At 37.5% G+C, this 23,626-nt stretch overlaps 2 pseudogenes; one reads left to right on the forward strand and one right to left on the reverse strand.

Annotated features, from left to right (window-relative positions):
• Positions 1 to 15,871: 15,871 nt before the first annotated feature.
• On the reverse strand, positions 15,872 to 19,475 carry LOC150040217 (R-spondin-3 pseudogene; annotated as a pseudogene).
• Positions 19,476 to 22,743: 3,268 nt separating this feature from the next.
• On the forward strand, positions 22,744 to 23,550 carry LOC150040218 (nucleophosmin-like; annotated as a pseudogene).
• Positions 23,551 to 23,626: the final 76 nt, after the last annotated feature.

Raw genomic sequence — 23,626 nt, forward strand, 5'->3', positions numbered from 1 at the left:
TGCTTGCCTAGCAGTTCAATTCCTCAGTACTATGTACATAGAAAACTGCCAGTAGTGAGACAGCGCTTCATGGCAGCGACCTGCTGACTGCAGACAGAGACACACAGAGCCTGCATGAGACCAGAGCTGTGCACGGACCTGCCAGCTTCACAGGACTTGAGAATCCAACAATTTGTGAATACCTCCAAGGGTAAGTTTCCACTTCTGCCCTAGAATGGCATTGGGAGGGTACTCCTCCCCCTCAAGCTAAGAGCAGTGCCATCTTGACTGCTGGCAAAGACCGGGCCAAAGCAATTGGGACCTGAGAGGTGATTCTTGCAAAGCCATCAATCTAACTGGCAAAGGACTTCCCAGAGATCCCTTAGCCAGAAATCTGGCCCCAGCCCTGGTAAACAAAGCCACCGTGGATCTTTCAGCTTGGTTTTACCAATCAAGCAATCTGATCCAAAAAACCCCTAAGCCAAATCACAAAATAGAAAGACTTTGTGAAGTGTTTGGATCCCAAATTTAGTGGAGACACAAGTTGCCTATCCTGTCCCCACAACCCCAAAAAACTGAAGAATACCTTTTTGTTGTTGTTGTTTGTTTTGTTTTGTATTTGTTCTTCTACCCATTTACTTTTTTTAAATATATTTTATTGTAATTAATAAAAGGGTTACATGATATTTGCCAGATAGAAGGTGCATAAATTCACATACATTGATACCGTTTCACATGTCTTGGTCCCCATTACCATTCCCTCCACCCCCCATTTTGATTTCCCCCTTCCCTATCCAATTTCAATAACCAAATACAAATATATCCAATATATCAGATAACAAAGTGAGATACTGTAACAATATGAGATAACCAAGGGACAGCAAAAGAGCTGAGAGATAACATAGTACTATAAGGACAACAACCTTTCTTTATATGGCTTTCGTTTCTATATCCTAGACATCCTTTCAATTAGCATCATACAATATGGCCTTATGTATCAAGGTTTACTTTCAGTGAAAACATACATAGATCAAAATACAATGATTGTTGGAGACATTAACACACCACTCTCACTCTGGATAGATCAACCAGGTGAAAACTCAACAGAAAATCATAGATTGAGCATATGTATAGACCAACTAGATCTAACTGACATCAGCATAATATTCCACCCAGCAACAACAAAATATGCATTTTTTTCATCAGCAAATGGAACATTTTCCAAAATAGACCATATTTTAAGACTTAAAACAAACTTGTCCAGATTCAGAAACACTGAAATCATTCCCTGCACTCTCTCAGACAACAAGGACCTCAAATTGGTACTGAACACCCGTCTCCACAAACAAAAACTCTGTAACTCATAGCCAATAGGTAATTGATGAGCTCAGAACAAAAATCCAACAATTTATGAAATTAAACAAAAAGGAGCACATAAAATACCAGCTTCTTTGGGACACTGCAAAGGCAGTACTCAGAGGAAAATTTATACCTCTGAGTGCCTACAATAACAAATTGAAAATATCACAAACCAACAATTTAATGTGTCACCTTAACCTCCAGAAAAAAGAGCAACAAATGAACCCTAATCACAGTAGAAGGAAGCAAATTATTAAAATCAAAGCAGAATTAAGTGATTTGGAGTCCAAAATCTGTAGAAAAAATCAACAAAACAAGGAGTTGGTACTTTTAAAAATTAACAAAAATGACAGACCCTTGGAAAATCTTACCAAAAAAGGAAGGTACAATACCGAAATAAACAAAATCACAGATTTGAATGGTAATATCACAACAGAAATCATCAAGATCCAAAGCATTGTGAGGGAATACTCAAAACTTTACAACAAATTTGAGAATTTAGAAGAAATGGAGGAATTCCTAGCCAATATTAACATACCAACACTGAACCAAGAAGAACTAAGCCAACTAAACAGGCCTATTTCAAACAATAAAATAAAAATGGCAATTAGAGAACTTCCGCCTAAGAAAAGCCCAGGGCCAGATGGATTCACAGCTGAATTTCATGAGGTCTTCAAAGCAGAGCTCACAACAACTCCTCAAGCTCTTCAACGAAATTGAAAATGAAGGCTCTTTACCAAACTCATTCTATGAAGCCAGTATAACCCTCATCTCCAAACCAGACAGATTCATCAAATAAAGAGAAATATATACTCATGTGTTTGATTGATATTGTGGCAAAATTTGTCAACAAAATCCTGGCCTCCAGTGCAGTAGGAATTTCAATACCAAACTTTAGACCCTATTACAGAGCTATAATTCTCAAACAGTTTGGTATGGCACAAGAATAGTCTGGAAGACCAATGGAAAAGAATTGAGGGAAACAGATATAACGCACAGACCTATGGCCACCTAATTTTTGACAAGCCAAAAAATAGTATTGAGGAAAAGCAGCCTCTTTAACAAGTGGTACTGGTAGAACTGGTTAAGCACCTGCAGAAAACTAAAATTGGGTCCTTCTTTGTCACCCGGCAATAGAATTTATTCCAAATGGATCAAAGACCACGATGTAAAAGCTGACACACTGAAAACTTTACAAGAAGGGAATCAGAGATACATCAGGCCCAGGTCAAAACTTTCTTAATAAGAAACAAGGGTCACAACAAATCAGAGAAAGGCTCGATAAATGGCACTACATTAAACTGCAGAGCTTCTGTAGGTCAAAGGACATAGCTAGTAAACTAATAAGGAAGCCTACAGAATGGGAGAAGATCTTCACTAACCATACAATGGACAAAGGCCTCATATCTAAAATATATCAACAGCTCAAAAAATTGAATCCATCCCAAACTAATCTCCAAAGAAACAATCATCCCATTAAAACATGGGCCAAAGACTTAAAGAGAGTCTTCTCTGAAGAAGAAATAAGAATGGCCTATAGACACATGAAGAAATGCTCAACATCTCTGATCATAAGAGAAATGCAAATCAAAACAACTTTAAGAGTCCACCTCACTCCAGTTAGTATGGCCAGGATCAAGAAAACTAATAACAACTGATGCTGGAGGGGATGTGGCCAGGAGGGATCAATACTACACTGTTGGTGGGAGTGCAAACTCATTCAACCACTAGGGAAAACATTATGGCAGTTCCTGAAAAGACTAAACATAGAGCTCCCCTGTGACCCAGCAATTCCACTACTAGGCATTTACCCAAAAGTCCAGAAACAAGGGCATACTAAATCCACTAGCACAATGATTTTCATTGCATCGCTATTTACCAAAGAAAGATATGGACCCAACCTAGATGTCCCTCAGTTGATAAGTGGATCAACAAGATGTGGTATTTGTACTCAATGGAATTCTATGCTGCTGTTGAAAGAATGACATTGCCCCATTGTTAGGAAATGGAAAGACTTAGAAAAGACCATATTAATTGAAGTAAGCCAGACTCAAAGGAATATAGGCTCAATGGTTTCCCTCATTTTTCATAATCTCCTAGAAGAGATTTGCAATACAGCAAAACCTAGATGCATAAGGCCATATTGTATGATGCTAAATGAAATACCTCTAGGATATAGAAACAAAAGCCATATAATAAGTGATTGTTGTCCTTAATGTACTATGCTATCTCTCATCTCTTTTGCCTGGTTTTCTCATATTGTTACAGTATCTCACTTTGTTATCTGATATATTGGATATACTTTTATTTGGTTATTTGGAATTGGATAGGGAAGAATGGAAAAGATGAGGTGTGGCAGTGGAGTTGAGGGAAATGGGGACCAAACATGAGAAAGGGTATCAATGTATGTGAATTAATGCACCTTCTATCTGTCAAATTAATGTAACCCTTCTATTAATTACAATAATTTTTAAAATGTCGGAAGTGGTGATGAGGCTCCTGTAGTAGGTTTCCAGCCTTGTGAAAGTCTTAAGACAGTGCTCATGCCCTGAGCTCAAGCCCATGACTAACAAAAAGAAAAATAAGACATATTTTCACTTTAAAACTTCATTCAGTGAGCTGGGCCATAGAGTCTCACTACTGATAAAATAGCTATGGTGTACACTGAAATATGAAGCTCATGGATCAAATCCAGCCCATGATTATCTTATCTCTACTTACCCTACTGAAAACTGGAAGGTGCTCTTGTGATCCTCTGCTGAGGAGCTGCGGTAACATCATCCATCCCAAGACTTTTCAGCCAAAGACTACAAACTACAACAAACAAAATAGATTTCTTTGCAATGTGGGCTATGAAAGGATTACAACTGAAGAATTAGTATAACTGAAAGAATGGACATTATCCAACAATCTGTTAAAATAGATTATGGCATTAGAAAATAAAGGAATTTTAGCCCTGCATAGTCTTCTTTTCACTACTTTTGATGATATTGTTGCTTAGTACAAATTTTAAATCCATATGTGAATGGTATTATTAACCACAGAATGGGAGAGGAAGAAATTCCCAGCATTTTCAAGTGCCAATTTAAACCTTGTTTAGGAAAGAAAGTTTGATGTTCGTTTTTGATGGAGTCATAGTGTTCACAAGTCCATAATACATTACCTGTTGTTCTTTGAGTATTTTGTTGTGGTAAAATGAAATTTGAGTCAAGATATTTCAAGCATTCTACCAAAGAAAATAATAATATGTATTTAGGTTCTAGAAAAGATTGACTTTAACATTATCTATTTAAGAGAAACACAGACATGTAATATTATCTACTTTAAGGCACCAACATTAAATGAAACAATGATGGGAAACTGGACTTAAGAAAATAAAGGCTCTCAAGTTTAGAGAGGAAAATTTTGGATCCTTGACATGTATTTTAGTTTATAAAAGACTCATTCCTTCACATCTAGAAAATAGTATGATTTTAGCCATATTACCACATTAGAAAAATCACATCCCTCAAACAATAGCACAAAAGCCATGTACATAATGTCTTAAAATATAGGTCTAAAAGAAATGAACTCTAGGATATGGAAACAGGAGGTTTATCTAGTATGATTGTTGTTCATAATGTTCTAGGATATATCTCTTCCCTTATATACCTTTATGATTAATCTTATGCTGTTATTGTATGTAGTAACTGATATAGAGTATATACATGTATTTAAAATAAGAAAGCATGATTATTGGGAGGTTTGGGAGATGGGAAACAAAAACAGAGACATGAGAATGGGTATATATGTATGGGAAGTAATTCACCTACTACTTGCAGAATGTTACTCTAAACCATCTGTACATTCTCCAGACAAAAAAAATAAAATAAAAAACAACAAAAAATTATACTTTATGTTTATTTCCATGAGAACATAATGCTTTACTTCTTGTTAAAGTAAAAAAATGATGGGACAAAAATGAATAAAAAAACAATTACTTACATTTATCCCAGCATTCCTCAGAGGAGAAAAATTGTCCTCTATCTTCAGACAACTTGACTTGTTTATTTGCCCAAGTAATATTCAATAAAGAAAACAAAAGCTATCACAGCTTATGGGCGTAAGTGGCCCACAGGATCTGAAATGTGATTTAGTTTCAGGGTACGTAGATGGCCTTCAAAATATGTATTGTCCATACAACTTGTGATATAATTACTGAGATGATCCCATGAAAATAGGTGGCAAGCACTGAAAGGAAAGTAGCTTGTATGAATGCAGTGATTTTTATCTAACAGTGTTGCAAATACACATTTACAACAATATTGGTTTTAGATTTTGAGCATTGTTTGACAGAATACTTACTCAAATATCACTTCATTATAGACCATACACGTATGCATACTGTGACAATTGGGAAAAAGACGTATATATAAGTCTTACTTAAAATTTTAAGAATTATTTTAACTTTCATTTGTACATGCGGGAAGTTTAAAGAAGTAAATCTCAAATAAGTGTTTTGAAATATAGGACTCAGTGATTGTGTAATTATCCAACATAAAACAACTTACTCATGCTGTGCAAGGCAATGCTCTATTTATACACAAGGGGGATTGTATTTGACTGAGGCTCTAGTACACAGAGGAATGACAAAGAAGGAATTAAGAAACACTGCCTTTTTTATTTCTACCTAGACATTTTCATCATTATTTCACTCACGTTTGCTACGACCTATCCTTCATATCCATAATAATTGTGAAATAGCAACATAATCATGTGACCTGTTACCTGTTTGCATTTCACCTGAATATATGGGAATCTACAAGACCTGATCTAGAGAGTTTTACAATAGAGGCACATTTCTAGATCCACATATTCATCTGAAAAATAAAAGCTTTAAATCAAATAGTACATGAATTTGGGAAAATACAAAACTTTAACTATTATTCCATTTTAAATTTCTGCATTTCTTTTGAATCCCTATAATTAGGTGAATCAAACAAGGACAAAGAATGGTATTAGATATGTTCATTTCAGATATCACTTGCTATTAGGAAATTCATACTCCAAAGTTTTAGGATATTTATTTACTCTAATAAATCTAATAAGGCTTTAAATGCTCAAAGATTTTTGCTGTCTTAAGCTTTTAAAATCACATATTAAATTCAAATCCATTACCAAAATTTTAAATTTGCACACACTATCACCATGCAATGAAATTCCCTTTGTAAACTCTTGACAACAAGAGTTTCAGGCATTATTTTGCCAGCCCTAAGGAATGATTTCAACTCCCCTACATTGTCTTGGACCCTTCTCAGAGTCAGAGTTTTCAGATTTGAACCAAAGGGCCACTCCTGGCTTCCTCTGAGAAACTATTCCAAAAGCAGTTCCAAAAAGTAGAATCAAGGACTTCTGCATACATTGCTATAACTTGATTATAAGGTCATACTCTTGGCCCAAGCTACAAATCCTTAAAACACTTTCATTTCTCTAAATCAAATATATAGTATTGCTTTTCAAAGTGAGTATTAGAAATATAGCAAATTTAATTTCAACACAGATTTTGCAGTTTAAATAACATTTCCCATATTCAAGTCAAGTAGAATTACATTCAGAATATTCCATATAAAATATATTTAGAAGTAAAATAGAAATGAACAACACCCACATAATTTCGACATCAATTTTCATATATATCTCAACATCATGTCAGACAGATTTATAGATACTGTGATCAACAGCATGTCAGACAGAGCTATAGATGTCAAATCAGAGAAGATGGAAATCTCTATTTTCTGAAATATTTTGAGAAGTAATAAATTCTGGTTATTTTGTTCATTGAGTAGTGTCTAGTTGAGAAAATCTGAGTTACCTGTTCAGAATTTAGAGTCAGAACTGAAAAAACTTTTATTTAGAAATGCCCACGTTGATATCCAATGCTAAGCTGTTAATACACAAATGGAGATGGAGGATGAAGGAATAGAAGGGGAAAGCCAAGTGCTGGTCTCTGAAACTTAAGTATTAAGTAATTTCTTCAGAGCGAAGAAAGAAGACCCAATAGGAGGATTTTCCCAAGCAAACTTTCCTTCTCCGTGGAGTGGACCCGCAGATGGGGTCACAGTTTCAAGGATCTACCTCATAATTCTCACTTCCAGTGTGACCAACCAGGAAATTCATCTTTACTTCAACCTATGTCCATGAACAGGCTCATTTCTGACACTGAAATGTAAGGTTAGGTCCTTAATATCCATTTTTGTGATAAGTTTAGTGAATATGTGAAGCACTTCAGTATAGGAATGGTAGGAAGAGTTTTCACATTAGATGAATCTTAAACTTCCCATGATTTCTAAATGCTGTAGGCTATATCTCCCTATGTAATGTCAGGGATTCAGTGCATAGTCATTATGTGTTCACCTCAATTTTCAAAGCAAGACATTTCTGAAAAGTGTAAATCTGGCTATTTGAGAAAGTTTGTGTGTGAATCAATTTTGCATTAGGAAATTTCTCTTGGTCATGAAAAATGCCAACGGAATAACAATATAATGCAATACCAAAACAAAACTTACCAAAAAAGATATAGTCAGGATAATATTGTACTTCACATGAAGAGCAGTATCACACTTCAAACCATAATGAGATGTTGCATTTCCATTGCTGCATCATCTCCTGATATGTGTACATATCTTATTAAAATCAATCTTGCAATCAACATTATATGAAAAGAGTTTAGGTTCGAAAGGGATTTTTCCAGGATGTTAGTAAAAAATGTGTATGAACAATAAAAGCTCATACAAAGTTTAAATACAGAAAGATTGATATATACATGTATATTCATATCTTAAATTACCATTGTGTTATCAATGTGAAAGGATATGGAAAAGTTTATACATTCATTCTTGAATTGTGGAAGAACTAATTGAAATAATTGAAAGACACATAGTGATTATTCCAAACTTTCTCCAAATATTAAACAATTGCTTGGAAATATGTGCCAGAAGTTGCCTTTACAAGGTATTTTTCTAATAGTTATTACAATTTCCATAGTGAAAATTATCAAATCAATAAAATGTTCTGTTAGCTTCAAATGATTTTTAAATAAAAGGAAATGTGAGGAATGTTGCAATGTACCTGTGGTTATTGGTACTAAGGCTTGCCTGCTTTCAAATGTCTACCTTTAAATTGTCCCTGTACACCTAAAACCTGGAAAGATATGGGAAAATATGTGCATGGTATCCCAAGAAGGAGAATAATAAGAGAGTTCAACCACATGGCCAGCTGAATTTTGCCTTATTTTCTTTAATAAAAGATTGAGACAGTTCATCAACAATATATGCACTTGTGATGAATATAGTTTGAAACACTTCTAACAAATCCATATAGGAGTGAGGAATAAGAATGAAGCCTACAGAGTGAGAGAAAATCTTCACCAACCATACAACAGATAAAGGCCTCATATCTAAAATATATCAACAGCTCAAAAAAATTGAATCAATCCCAAACTAATCTCCAAAGAAACAATCATCCGATTAAAACATGGGCCAAAGACTTAAAGAAAGTCTTCTCTGAAGAAGAAACAAAAATGGCCTATAGACACATGAAGAAATGCTCAACATCCCTGGTCATAAAAGAAATTCAAATCAAAACAACTCTAAGATTCCACCTCACTCCAGTTAGAATGGCCAGGATCAAGAAAACTAATAACAACAGGTACTGGAGGGGATGTGGCTAGGAGGGATCACTACTACATTGTTGATGGGAGTGCAAACTCGTTCAACCACTATGGAAAGCATTATGGCAGTTCCTCAAAAGACTAAACATAGAGTTACCCTGTGACCCAGCAATTCCACTACTTGGCATTTACCCAATCATCCAGAAACAAAGAAATCCTCCAGCACAACAATGTTCATTGCAGCACTATTTACCATAGCAAAGATATGGACCCAACCTAGATGTCCCTCAGTAGATGAGTGGATCAACAAATTGTGGTATTTGTACACAATGGAATTTTATGCTGCTGTTGGAAAGAATGTCATTTCCCAGTTTGTTAGGAAATGGAAAGTCTTAGAAAAGATCATATTAATTGAAGTAAGCCAGACTCAAAGGAACTTAGGCTCAATGGTTTTCCTCACTTGTCATAATCAGTAGAAACCTTGGGCTCTCCTAGTAGAGATTTGCAATAGAGCAAAACCTTGATACAAAAGGTCATATAGTCGGACGCTAAATGAAAGGATCTCTAGGATATAGAAACATATGCCATATAATGAATGATTGCTGTTGTTAAGGTACTATGTTATCTCTCATGTCTTTTGCTGTCCCTTAGTTTTCTCATATTGTTACACTATCTCACTTTGTTACCTTCTATATCTGTATATATTTGTATTTGGTTATTTGAAATTGGATAGGTAACGTGGCAAAACAAGATGAGGATTGGGGGTGGGGGGAAGGGAAATGGGGATCAAGGCATGTGAAAGGGTATCAATGTATGGGAATTAATGCACCATCTATCTGGCAAATATCATGTAATCCTTCTATTAATTACAATAAAAAATATATGAAAAAAAGAATGCCTCATGCATATAGCAAAGAGAAAACATCAACATATCCCTTAGACAAAGTGGACATGGATATATAACAATAGAAAAGAGGGTAAGGGAATGTTTGGTATCTGAAGAAGAAAAGCAGACCCACCCAACAGAGAAGTATCCCTCTCTTAAATAGAAAGCAGCATGAATAAAATTGTCTACTAAGAAAGAAGGATCATGAATTCTTTGTATCCCTCTGTCTGTGATTATCTTATTGTGAGATGGCAAATGAAGCTCATTTTTTGTCATTAAAATGCATGAGAAAGGGTATCAATATTTGTGAAGTAATGCAACTTCTATCTGGTGAATATAATGTAACCTTTCTATTAATTACAATGAAAATATATGGAAAAAATGGAGTAGACCAGAATGGTAAAAAAAATGCATTCTACTGGAATCAAATTGGACGATGAAGTCAAATATTCCTATGTGAAGAACCTTTTATAATGAAATTCATAGCAACTGTGATAGAATTCAGTATATTTATTCTACAGAAGGAATTCCTCTTGGCATCCATCTGGCATGTGACCCTGATAAGCGCCGTTTTTATGGGAGTGAGGTGGAATCTCAATGTTGTTTTAATTTTCATGTTTCATGTACAGAGATGATGAGCATTTCTTCATGTGCCTATGGCCATGCTGAGTTAATAATCATTGAAGTCTGTCTCTAAGTCTTTTTTTTTGCCTTAGTCTCTGAACTCAAGATTGTAGCAACATACTTGGGCTTTCTAAAGAGTTAAAGTTTAATCACTTGAGCCCAGTACCACTCAGAGCCACTTCTGGATTTTTTTCTATGTATGTAGTACAGTGGAATTGAGTCCTTGGCTTAGAGCATGCTAGGTGAAGCACTGTACCAGTAGGTCAAACTCCTGGCCCCTCTATGTCAACAGCCCCGCTTTTCATGTGATGTTTGGCTCTTTATCAATTTGTTTTGAAGAACTTAATTTCTTGAGCTGCATGTAAATTTTCAATTGGAGGCCTCTGTATGTTGTATGATTCTGGAACAGTTCTGTTACTCTGGTCTTTCTCTTTATCAGGCTAGCTAGTTTCCTGCCATGAAGAAGCCTTGCAGTTTGAAGCAGTAACATTTGTCCAAGCTTTGAGTTGTTCTGTTTCTGTCTCTTTTTAAAAAAAAGAGTTACAATTGGGGCCAAGGAGGCTTAGGTTAGCTATATTTTGAAAAGTACTTATTATTTTATAGATCTTCCTGGTTTGTGTCCTGATAGTTCCATTGGTTTTATCTGATTGTGTTAATTTGGGGGAGATCTGTTTTCATTTATTTATTTATTTTTATTTTCCTGGATTTTAGTTTTATTATCTTTTTCAATAATTATAAAAGGGGGATTCAATTTTTCATTCTAGTTTAAAAGCAACAATTCTTATGTGGATTAAGAGCATTCTAATACTACAATACTAGGAATATTAGACATAATAATTGTCCCCAAATTAATAGCTGGAAAAGGAATATCATTAGACAGAAGCTTACACTGCATCATTTTGTAATATTTTCAACCTTGAAAGATCTCCTGAATTTCTAGAAGAAAAATGAAACTATGAACAATATTGCCTACAATAGATCCCCGAACAAAAGCCTGTATGTACTTACTTGTTCAATATTTAGTACCTGTTTGTGTATGTGCACACACATGTGGGCACATGTACACATGTGCAAGCTCGTATACATGCATATGTGATCTGTGCATGCCAGTAATAGGGCTTGAACTCAGAGCCTAATTACTATCCTGTCAGGGGTTTTGTTTGTTTTTGTTTTTTTCTCAAGGTTGTTGCTCTACCACTTGAACCCCAGCTCTACTTCTGACTTGTTCTGCTAATTTATATGTGCTGGCTTTGAATGTTAGTCCTCAGATCTCAGCTTCCTTAATTCTAAGAATGCAGGTGCCAGCCTTTTGCTTCTCTCTGGGGCAGCAACTCAAGAATGGGGAGGGACACACAGGGCCAGCCTGTAGTCCCCCAGGAGCCGAGTGAGATGGTAAGTATCGATAACCCAGCCCTCCCTCAATTACCGGGGAAGAAAAAACCATGCTGAGTCAGAAACAGTGTTAACCATGAAAGCGCATCCGATCTCTCTGCTGATCTTTGCTGATCTCTCTCTTTATTGCATCAGACAATTAGTTACATACTGTTGGGTAGGAGAAGGTGGGAACTGGGAAGCTAGCCAATAGGAAGAGGGCCACCATGCTACCACTAAGGATCTCGGTGGGGCTTTCAGGTACTGGGCAGGACAGGTGCAGAAAGCACATGAGACCTGTACTGCTTTGAGACCAGAGAAGCTGGGGGGGGGGGCTCAATTGAGTCAAGTACACAGAGATGCCTTAAAAGTATGCAAGGGGTGAATGCCTGGCCAAAGCCCTGTACTTGCTGCTGAGGTCAGTGGTACAAGCACCCGCAAAGCCCCTGTCTTAGGTCATCACCTTCAGGAGATCTTACCCTGTGCTCTGTGACCTTCTGTCCCACAGTACAGATCACCCCCAGGCCTGTCTTAGGTTGTCTCCACTCCAGAGATCTTACCTGTCATTGGCTCTCGGGGAGACATCTACGGGGAATCAAGAAGTCCCTCCTCATTATAGGGCTCTCCTTGGTTATAGAGGTCATTGGCATCAGTAGCAAGCCTCTGGTAATGCACCTCTACATTCATCAACTGAATTGATTCTATCCTGCTTTGAATGAATTGTATGACCTTATTGAAATTGTATGACCTTATTGATAACACAAGGCCCAAAAGTTAAACATAAGAACAAGAGGAGAATAGAACCAAGAAATGGGAGGACATAGGGTAGCCATCTGTGCAGTCCGGTCCAGAGGAAGTTGGCTTGTAGCTCTGTCCTGTGTAATAAAGTTCTGTCCTGCCTGGGGTCACCAAACCCCACACTGATGATGGGTATCTTGACTCCAAGAAGAAACATGATCAGTACTGTTATTTATTTATTCTGAAAAAGAGGAGAGAGAGAGATACCCTCAGGAGACAGAGAGCCTTCTGGGTCCTCACCAATATTATTGGGGTCCCTCCATATTTGGGGATAATATTTAAGATCCCTTGCAGGGACCCAAATTAGCTTTATTTCATCAGTGGGGAAAACACAACCAAATCCTCTTCCAGCTGTAATGACGGCATCTGGGCCCCTCCACTCCACATTAAGGGGGTCCTTCCACTGGACATAGACAGTTGGATAGGGAATAGAGGTTTTCCAGTGTTTCTGGAAGGGTGAGAGATATTCTCCTTTGGCAAAATTTAAAATATTGAGAATAAACAAAGCCATCTTTAGCTGATCATGGGGGGACAGTGTTCCCCCTTTATGTTTTATTGAGATTTAAGGACATGGTTATATCTCTACTATTGCTTGTCCTCTGGGATTATGAGGGATGCCAGTAGTATGGGTAATTTGCCATTATTTAAAGAAGTCATCAAGAAACTTGCTTACAAAACATGGATGGTTATCAGTTTTTATTTGGTCTGGCAATCTGAGAGTAGCAAAACATTGAAGAAAATGACTGATAGCATGTTTAGATCTCTCCCCCAGAATGGGCTGGAGCCCAACAGGCATGGTAAAAGGTGTCTATTGTTAAAAAAATGTATTTAATCTTTCCAAAAAAGGCAAAATGTGTAAAATCTGTTTGCCACAGATTATTAAGCCTAAGGCCTCGAGGGTTAACAACACCCATTTGGAGTAGTGGAACCTGTAAGAAAGGATGGAATGACATACAGATCCTAATAATCTTTTTTAGGTCTATAATAGCAACTTGGGGAAATCGGTAGTGTAGTCGCCTCCAGTTGACATGCATGAGCTGATGGAAAGAGATAGCCTGCTGTAAAGTGTAACATTCAGGATTAGAGGCTAACTGGTCAGCAAGGGCTTTGCCTTTGGTCAAAATACTTTGAAGACTTTGATGTCCCCTCAGATGTTGGATAAACTTAGGTGCAATCCTTTTAGCAAATTTCTAGATTGAATCATCAAAGGAGTGATGGGGTTACTATCAAGTTTAATATGAGCTTCTATGAGGTTAACAAATTGACCACATAAAGGCTATCTGAGAATAGGTTAAGAGGACCAGTAACCTCAGATAGAGCTAACACCACAGCATAAAGTTCTTTAAATTGCACTGAGCCCTGTATTTCATGAGACAGGGTCACTGCAGGAGAAGAATTGCCTTTACCTGGGGAGAAAATATCGGAAGCTCCCTTCTTGCCTCCATCTGTGAATATGGTGGGGAAGGAGAGATTGGCTTTACTTAGAAAAAGTTTTGGAGGTCGACGCCCCAGTTTACTAAAGGAGCTCATCCATTTATGGGGACCATAATGACAATCCACTTTACCTGGAAAGCCTTCCATGGGTATTGCTAGTCTAGCATTATTTCTTTGTAGCCAAGAGAAATTGTTAATCCTAAAGTAGAGAATAAGCGAGTGGGGTTCACTCCCAAAAAGACAAGCGGATAAATCTCGTCCTTTGACAATACAATCTGCCATTTGGTCAATCATGGAGTAAACTCTAGGTGTTCCTCTGACTGACAGGTGAATTCAGTGAAGAGGTTCCCCTTCCTGGCCTAAAAGGGCAGTAAGGAGGGTCTGCCCTGATAGGACATAGTGCGTTAGGGGCATAGGAGGATCATACCTCTTTAAGGCTGCTAATTGAATTTTATTTGGAACCTCTTTATGATTAGCTGATGACGCTACTATGGAGGTCAGATCAGGACCCTTTAAGAGATCAAAAAGAGGTGTGAGGGTCACAGTGGTTATGGGGATCCATGGTCTTGTCCAATTAATTTCACCAAAAAGTTTTTGAAGTTGGAAGCCATTATCTTTTAACAGTTGGAGACATTTATTAAAAAGACAATCTAAATGCTGAGTGTCTGAGCTTCCTATAATGATATCATCCATATATACATAGAAAAGTGAGCCTGTCTCCTCGTTAAGAGGGGATAAGACTCTAGACATATAGTCCTGACATATAGGAGGACTATTGGCCATACCATGAGGTAGAACTCTCCATTCAAAATGCAAATCAGGGTCTTTATAATTTAATGAAGGAAGGGAGAAGGAAAACTTCTCAGTATTTCCTGGGTGGAGATGTCTACGACTACGAGATATTGGTCATTAGGAATGGTAGGTACGCAGGGCATCCCCCTTTGTGGGGGTCCCAAAATGTTCCATCCTCTCATTTATTTTTCTCAGTCTTGGAGTAGTCTCCACTTGCCATTAGGCTTTTTAATCACAAATACTGGGGAGTTCCAAGGGCTCAGAGATTTTCTTTTTATGCTCCCCTCAACTCTATCAATAAAAGTGGATAGGTCCTCTCCTGGTCTTTGGTTAATTCCTACTATCAGAGACTCAGAGATACCTTCCTTCAGTTTCCTCCAGGCAGCTAGGCCCAAAGCTGTAATCTGATCCTGATAGGGAGGGGCAATGTCTGCCTGCTGGACCCCCATCTAGTACTGATCAGAGGTCCCTGCAAGCATCCCCAAGGTAATGGGGATTACACATTGAGCATGTTGGTTCCTCTCTGTCTATTGGAGGCATTCTTCTTTCTACAGGGCACACCAATTAATGAAAAGTGGGCCTGGGGCCCGGGAGTTTGGCCCAGTGGTTAAAGTGCTTGCCTAGCATGAATGAACACCTGGGTTCAATTCCTTGGTACCACATACATATAAAAAAGCCGGAAGTGGTGCTGAGGCTCAAGGGGTAGAGCTCTAGGCTTGAGAAAGTCTAAGGATAGTGCTCAAGCCCTGAGCTCTAACGAGCAGTCTTTCCCCCTTGGAAATTACAACCCCTATACATACAGTTCACTAAGTGCAAAGGATAAACTTAAGATCTAGCCACACACTATCCCAAGTGTTGGCACCTGCATTAGGTGTACTCTCTTGGATTTGTAGAATGAACCACTTCTGGTATAGGAGGATCTTAGTATTGAAGGCACTGATGACATAGAAATACAGTGTGTGCATCAGGAGAATTTCTTCCTAGTGATCCTGAAACACCAGGGAAGAAGATTTTGCACTTATAGTTTTCTTTACATCTTTAGAACACCGCTTCCCCACTCTGGTAAAGTGTAGCAAGTTGAGTATAGGAGAATACAGATTGATCTAGAAATGAACACCCAGTTAGCCAATTATACTTAACCCATATATTACACACGATCCAGATGACTTCTGAAGGTAGTAGTGTTATGTCCAACTTTCTACTGAGGATCCCGAGATGCAGGCCTGCAGGCCTTCAGGCCTGCACAAATCATGGTCAGAGGCTTTCCAAATGACTTGTTCCTCCTTGGTCCTCAGGAAACATACAATGCTCAGGTAATCTCAGAGCTATAAAACGTAACTAAGCAGCCTTCCCCCTGAGTGCTAAGGCACTAACACATAAGTGTTTTTTCCCATTGATCTAGACCACATGTCATGTGATCACACAGATAGAGCACCAGATGAAAGAACAATAGTCTGTTCATGTTGTACTGTTCTCTTTTTCTTGGTGCATGTCCACTCTCTGATATATTTTCTGAAGTCCTCATACCACTATGTAGAACTTTTCACAGCTTCACCCTTTCAGTTCCTCCTGTTGCTGCTCTATTTCCATTCCTCATTTTTCCCACACTCACCCACCTCCACCATTTTCATAGTCTTTATACATAGAACCTCCATCTCCTCTTACACAGATTCACACTCCTCCCCCTGCATCCAGGAATTTACCTTTGTGGCTTGTGGACTAATTCCCAGCTGGTTTCAAGAACATATTTTACCTGTTTATTTTATTCACCTGCACACAATGTAACTTTTCCATCTCAGTAAGCACTTTACTAGTATGTGTCATTACCCTCAGCCACACACCAAGCACTAACAACTTTGTATGGTTTCACAATTCTTGAAGAAGAAGTGACATTTGTGGAAAACTCACTTTCCTTTGATATTCAGAACAATTCTTGAAGAAGAAGTGACATTTGTGGAAAACTCACTTTCCTTTGATATTCAGAACTGCCTACAATGTGTGTATGATCTTAGGCAGCAAGATGTGTATTTCTGATTGTAGTCACCCTGTCTCACATGTAGGTAAAGGTGAGAGCCTTGCATAGGAAAACATGTGGATTTATCCCACTGACCCTGCTCTGGGGATTGCTGCCATCCCCACAGCTGGAACTACAGGCACCTTTCCTTCATGCTCTGCTGAAAACTGTTCTCTTAAAGAAACTATTTAACTTTTGCACTCTGGCCAAAATTTGATACTACTCTGGCTCTCTTGGTTATTACATTGTGGATACTATTTTGTTGCCTGAGAAGCACACAACACAGCCACAGTTTTTATGGCAACAATGAATAGTTGTAAAAATCAGACTAATAGCTACAAAGAGATAAGAATTATTGACATTAGACAAGTCATATAGAAGAATTCAACAATGGGTAAGGAAAGGAGAAATACACAAATATGCAATTATATAAAATTCTGGTACAAGAATAAGTAATGCATCTTTATGAGTGTTCCTATGTGCTATTAAAATACTCGTTTTTGGAAAAATCTGTATGTAATGCCAATAACAGTAACAGTAAAACATGTTTTATTCCAGAAAGATATCCATGCCACTTTTTATATAAATATTGAAAGCTTCTACAGAAATATAAAAGGATCTAATGATTGTATGCTTTGGAAAATTGCTCAAATCAGTCTTACAATTCCATATTCATATGATATTTACTATTCATATGACACATCAATATTGATGAAACCTAGACTTCATAGAGAAATTGCAGTTTATAATATTTATATAATTGGAAACTCTAGTTAGTATTAAATCTAATAAGAAGAAATGAATCTAAAACACTCTGCTAAAAATGGTATCTTGGTGCTTTTGGCCTAACTCAGGTTCTTCAACATTACAGATGAAATTATGTCCAAAATTGTTCCTTTATGTTATTCCTACCAAGAGAATCATAGATTACAATTCTTGGCATTACTCCCTTTCTTATTGAATACTATAATTTACACAGAATATCTATTTCTTACTAATTAACATTCAGTTCCCTTGCTTTGTTTTCCTTGAGAAGCAGAGAATTCAATACTCATGTCGGGGATCAAGTCTCTCCCCAGAAATGCAGGTTAGGGGTAGGGAAATGAGGACCAAGACATGAGAAAGGGTATCAATGCATGTGAAGTAATACACCTGTCTGGTGAATATAATGTAATCCTTCTGTTTAGTACAATGAAAAATATATCAAAACAATTTAAAAAGAAAAGAACAGAGATGGATCCAACAGGTTTTACAATCTAGTATGAAAAGGTAGTATAAATCTGGATATAGATTATTTGCTGTATCATATTCATAAAATATGTCCTTGGTAATTAATTCAAATATGATCCAACTAAAAGTAAATGTTTAGCTCTAAAAGTTTTAAACCTAATTTTATGATGCTGATTTGTAGGCATTGTGGAAGGTGGAAATTGATGGTAATGCTTTGTTTCATATTTTCATATCAGATAATATTAGTCATTATGTTTATGAGAGCTCTCCCATGTTTTCTTGGCACTAGAAATGTGGATGGATCTTAGCTAAGATAACAACTGAAGGCATATAGCACAGTTTTATGCAGCATCATTCAAATGTCATATTTCTATCACCATAGTATTGAGTACAGACAGAAAATTCATTTAAAATGTTATCACATCTATAAAACTGTAATTTAGGGATAATATAGTGATAATGCCAAATGTTCCCTAGGAAACAAAGTAAAATATAGATCTGATTATGAGCATAAAGCAAGCACATATTGGTAGTATCATACCTCATTCTCCCTTGACTCTTCTTTCTTTGCATTGTAAACTTCGATGTCTCACTTGTAGGAGGACACATGTTAACCTTTGCTGAAGAATACTGTAGTATTTCTCAAACTCAGGTTTCAGTTCCTCTTTTTTGAAGCTCAGGGTCTCAACACTCTCCTTTGACTTCCTCAGGGCTAGAAATCTAGCATTTGAGATTTTACTTCTGGCTTTTTTTTGTATGTTTGTAGTACAAAGGAATCAAACCTGGGACTCAGTGCTCCAGACAATCACTCTACCACTGGCACTCAGTCTCTCTTTTGATGGCACATGTTTTCCCTTTTTCTGTGCATTGGCTCAAAGGAATCCATTCACTGGTCTCACAGTGCACCATCCATTCCATAGTATGGTTGTTAGCTTCCAGTCTTTCCGGGAAATTGACAAGATACTTTCCAAGGTGTAAATAAAATCCACTTTTACACAGTGTGCAAAAATTTTTGTTGCAACAGCTATTATAGTCACTTTTGTATTTTGTACACTTATTTATTTATATCTGGATATTGAATTCAATACTAACTACGTGGACATGAAGAAAGACACTCTCCTATCTAATTGATGCCAATTCTTTACAGAAAAACGTAGTCTAAGCTTACAGGACAAATATCTGTTTAATCTGAACAAGTTGTGCAGCCACCTTGGCAGCCTTGGCTGACACTGGGATGCATTCTTCACTGGTGCTTTCCTAGTGAGGCATTTTGGCTGCCCATTTAGTCCATAAAGTTCAAAAGGATTAAAAAAAATACAAGGAATCAGTTACCAGTGCATAGTAACTCAGTTAGCTTTCCCTTCTTTATCTCTCCACCGGCCCCCTTGGTGAATGCAATGGACCTAGTGTAAAGTGCATGTATGGGATCGGCCTGTGGCCAGCAGCAATGTGGCTCCACTCAGTTCTGTGAGGCGACCAGCACTAGCCAGTGACTGGGGGCGGTGCAGAGGGGAACCAACAATAGCAACATTCAAGTCGGCTGGGTCTGGATTGGTAGGCGGGAGTGGCTGTCATACCGGTAATCATGGCTTGGGAGAGCGGCAGCATCTTCGGGAGGGTGGAGGTTCCAGTTGAATGGCCATGACAGAGGCCCCCCTCTCATACCTCCACTCCCTTGGAGCTCAGAGGCTGCAAGGGCTGTGGCCCTGGTGGACACCGTAGAATGCTGGAGAGCAGGTGAGGCCGTGGGCACCTCGGCCATGGTCAAGGGATCATAGAGAGACCCTGATCTGCTTCTCAGACTGCTATTCTTGATATTTCTCCTTTTCTCATCGAGTACAATCATTTTTATCACCTATTTCTCACTAATTACTACGCAAATTATTTTTTTGATTTTCTTTTAAAAGCAGAGCATTCAATACTAATGACTAGGATGGAATCATCTATACAAGAAATTGTGACTAGTGTTTCAGGTTATGCATTTACTTCTGAATTGTAATGGAGTTCTTTGTAAAATGAATGGCACACCATTTTATAAACAGATGAAATTTGAATATGTTTTAATGAAATTCTACAATAATGGGAATCCTATGCTCATTAAACTCATTACATCCAGGTTATTGCAACTATCACAATACAGGACTGTATGGCCTTCCGATTATTTACCCTGCTATATACATGAATACCAGTCATAAACCTAAGGCATCATATCATTAAATCATAAAGGAAATTAAGAGAATTAGAACACTAGGATTTATTGCGCCTAAAAGCCTCTCATTATTTTACCATGGCATTTTTTTGCAATAACCTTTTATTTTTGAGTACTACAAGAGGAATTTTGTCAGCAATGTATATATGTAGAAAACAGTTTACTAACCCCCAGAATGTAATGAATATAAACAGTGTATAACATGAGAAATGGAAAAGAATGGTTTATTACTTTTTTCATTTGAAAAATAATTGCTAATGTAAAATTTCAGGAAAAGTCAAAGGACCAAGTTGTAAATTATTTTCCACATGTAAGACTGCTTTATCTAAACTACCTGCATAATACAATAATTAAAAGAAATAGATGTTTGCTATTTTATTGAGCCAAAAGCACCTGTATAGGCATTTCCCATAAATCTTATTGTAAACAACAGAGTACACTTAAGATAAATTATAGTATGAAAACTTGCAGGATCAGCAGAAGATGGAAGCACTCTGAAGTTACTTGAGCTGATTTGAAACTTCAGGAAGGTAGCAGGGTATAAAAGTAGCTCTAAAAAGTCAACCACCTTCTTATATGCTAGAAATGAGAGGCTTGTGGCAGCAATCAGGAAAGCAACCCCTTTAGCAAGAGCTCAAAGAAAATAAAGAACCTAGGAATTAATGAAGAATATAAAGATCTTTATGATGAAAACTTTAAAATCCTGAAAAAGAAAATTAAAGCAGACTTGGGGAAATGAAAAAACCTCCCATGGTACTGTAGTGCAAGAATTAACATTGTGAAAATGTCAATCTTGCCAAGGGCTATCCACAAATTAAATGCAATACCCATCAATATCCCAATGTCATTCCTTAAGGAAACAGAAGAAACAATTCAAATTTCATATAGAATAGTGAAAGGTCCTGTACACCCAAAAAATTCTTAGCAGAAAGAACAATGCAGGAGGAATTTCAATGCCAAACTTTAGACTTCATTACAGAGCTATAGTAAACAAAACAGTTTGGTTGTGGCAGAAGAACAGGCCTGAGACAAATAGAATATTACTTAAGACTGAGAAATCAACTCACAGACCTATGGTCCCCTAATCTTTAACAAGCGAGCAAAAAAATAGAATGGAAGAAAGACAGTCTCTTCAACAAGTGGTACTTGCAGAACTGGTTAAGCACCTGCAGAAAAATAAAGTTAGAACTTCCTTTGTCACTCTGCTCCAGAATTAAATACAAATGGATCAAAGACCTTAGGTAAAGCAGATACACTGAAAATTTGACAAGAAGGAATAGGAGACACACTAAGTCTCCTTGGAACAGGTCAAAATTTTCTTAATAAAGAATCAGAAACACAGCATATCAAAGACAGTTTGGATAAGTGGAAGTGAATTAAACTGCAGAGCTTCTGAATGGCATAGGACATGGCTAGCAAGCTACATAGCCCACAAAGTGGGAGAAGATCTTCATTAACCATACAATAGACACAGTCCTCATATCTAAAATATATCAAATAATAAAAAAATTGAATCACTCCAAAACTATTCTCCAAAGAAATAACCATCTCATTACAAGATGGGGCAAAGACTTTGGGTCTTCGCTGAAGAAGGAATTAGAATGACATTTGGACACATGAAGAAATGCTTGACATATCAGGCCATAAAAGAAATGCAAATCAAAACAACTCTAATATTCCACCTCACTCCAGTTAGAATGGCCAGGATCAAGAAATCTAATAACAACTGAGGCTGGCAAGGATGTGGCCAGGAGGGATCATTACTTCAGTGTTGGTGTGAGTGCAAACTCTTTCAACCACTATGGAAAGCAGGATGGCAGTTCCTCAAAAGACTAAATATAGAGCTCCCCTATGACCTAGCAATTCCACTACTTGGCATTTACCCAATCATCCAGAAACAAGGACCTTCTATTTATTTCAATAAAAGTAGAAAACACTGGCAATTAAAGAAATGTGGGATAATTCAAATGTTATATTTGCCAGCACCCAATAGCTTGTGCAGATATAGCAGACTTAGAGTGTATCAAATTGGTAAAAAGTCTACATTAAGAGCAAGGCATGGTGGCTCATGCTTGTAATCCTAGCTATTCAGGGTATCTGAGGATGAAGTTTCAAAGCGAGCCCAAGCACAAAAGGACTTGGGATATTTGTCTCAAATTCACCTCTAGGACATGGGAAGTGGGGCTTGACTCAAGAGTAGGGCTGTAGCCTTGAGCTAAAATGCTGAAGAGCTCAAAGACAGCACCCAGTCCAAGTTCAAGAACCATGACCTCACTCCTCCTCACACAAATCCACCCCCAAACTACCTGAAGTATATTGTGTGATGCTGTCTGCTTCTCTGCTTGTTCGCAGAGCTATATTACTCCATCCACCCTCATTGTGCGCTGCCCAAGGAGGACTTGATGGACATGGACATGAGCCCATTGTGGTCCTAGACCTACCTTTTTGGTTGTGAACTGAAGGCTAACAAGGATGATCACTTTGAGGTGGATAATGATAAAAATGAGCACCAATTATCACTAAGAATGTTTAGTTTAATGGCTGGTGCAAAAGATAAGTTACATATTGTGCAAACAGAAGTGATGAATTATGAGGAAAGTACAATTAAAGTTAAACAGAAAATGTTGAAAATGTGTGTAAAGCCAACGGTTTCCCTGGGGCTTTGAAATAACACCACCTTTGGTGCTGAGGCTGAAGTGTGGCTCAGGACCTGTGCACATTAGTGGACAGCACTTCGTTGCTGTGGAGGAGGAAGCAGAGTCAGAAGAGGAAGAGGAAGAGGATGTGAAACTCCTGAGTATGTCTGGAAAGCAGTCTGCCCCTTGAGACAATCTGGAGGTAGCAGCAAGTTTCCACAGAAAAAGGTAAAACGTTCTGAGGAAGATGAGGAGGAGGATGAAGATGATGATTTTGATAATGAGGAAGAAGAAAAAGTTCCAGTAAAGAAATCTACATGAGATACTCCAGCCAAAAATTAAACCAGAATGGAAAAATATTCAAAACAAGCAACACCAAGATCAGAAGGTCCAATATCCTTCAAAAAACAGGAAAAATCTCCTAAAACACCAAAAGGACCTAGTTCAGTAGAAGACATTAAAGCAAAAATGCAAGTAAGTATAAGAAAAAGTGGTTCTCTCACCAAAGTGGAAGCCAAGTTCATCAACTACAGACTCAGGCGATTGAGGAAGGCTCTTTTAAGAAAGTAGTTTGAACAGTTAGTTGAAATTTTCAATCTTCTTTCTCTAACTGTTGATACCTGGCTCTCCATTTTATAATGCAAGG

Source organism: Megascapheus bottae, chromosome Y (genome assembly GCF_031878675.1).
Source record: "Megascapheus bottae isolate mThoBot1 chromosome Y, mThoBot2.hap1, whole genome shotgun sequence".
Classification (NCBI taxonomy): Eukaryota; Metazoa; Chordata; class Mammalia; order Rodentia; family Geomyidae; genus Megascapheus; species Megascapheus bottae.